This window comes from Hylobates moloch, unplaced genomic scaffold (assembly GCF_009828535.3).
Source record: "Hylobates moloch isolate HMO894 unplaced genomic scaffold, HMol_V3 SCAFFOLD_15, whole genome shotgun sequence".
Classification (NCBI taxonomy): Eukaryota; Metazoa; Chordata; class Mammalia; order Primates; family Hylobatidae; genus Hylobates; species Hylobates moloch.
The window spans coordinates 59,522,130-59,523,132 of NW_026652290.1; positions in this window are offsets into that span (position 1 = coordinate 59,522,130).

A 1,003-nucleotide genomic window follows, 5' to 3' on the forward strand; every position below is an offset into this window, starting at 1 on the left:
TCTCTTTTAAAGTCTCACTGTGTATGGAACTAAGATTAATATGGCAAACTCATAAGCCATTTTAATTTTGATCATGCCCTTAAGCATTATGATAAAGCATACCACAGCAGCATCAGGCACTTGAAATACTGCATTTTATGTGTAGCTACTGTTGAAAAGCTAATCTTTAAAGAATTTAATGGCTATTTTCCAGTGACTATAAAGTCTCAGAAATTCTGAAGCAGAAAAGTCACATTAATAATAGGACTTTAGTTTCCATTGTTACTGTGCTTTCCTCCTTCCAGGTTCATTCATGGCCCAACAACTTTAAAAGTGCTTTTCTGTAGAATCTGCAGTTACCAGCAATAACTGATCATCTTGCTTCAAAAAACGATAGAATTGATGCTTTGAATGGTGGATCCATAGTTTTTTTTTTAAATCACAGTACTTATGTGTCAATGCCAAAGCAACAAAGAATTCCCCTTTTTCCTTCACTATTGACAGCTTCAGTTTCTGTACTTATTGTGTCATCCTATCCATTCCCTTCCCTGAGCCTGGACTGCTCTTCCAAGGGGGAGACTAGGAGTGAAGGGAGGAGTCCTCCCAGAGTTACCCTTTAAGCTTGATAATGAGCTCCACAGCCATGCTAAAGCATGACTGTAGATCCCCAAGTCCCTGACACATTCTCTTCTAAGAAACTGGTTAGCCAAGAAAGTAAAGACGTAAGCCCTCAAGATGGCAAAAGGTGTCATAATCTCCCAAAGTCATCTGTAGAGGTGCTTCATTTAACCCTTTTTCTTGTGCAAAGGGTTAAAAATCTCTTCTTTCCACCTGTATCTTCAAAGAGGGATTGACAAGCCCAAATTTCCTTTTATGAAAAGACCCAAGGTTTCTGACCAACAATTCACTTTTTTCGGTTTCTTAGGTCCTCTTGCATGCCTGAGTATGAGTATTCGGAATCTCCTAGCAGCCCTTGGTAAATGACCTTACCGGGTGGAATAGTTTGAGCTTTATACCAGGTGGA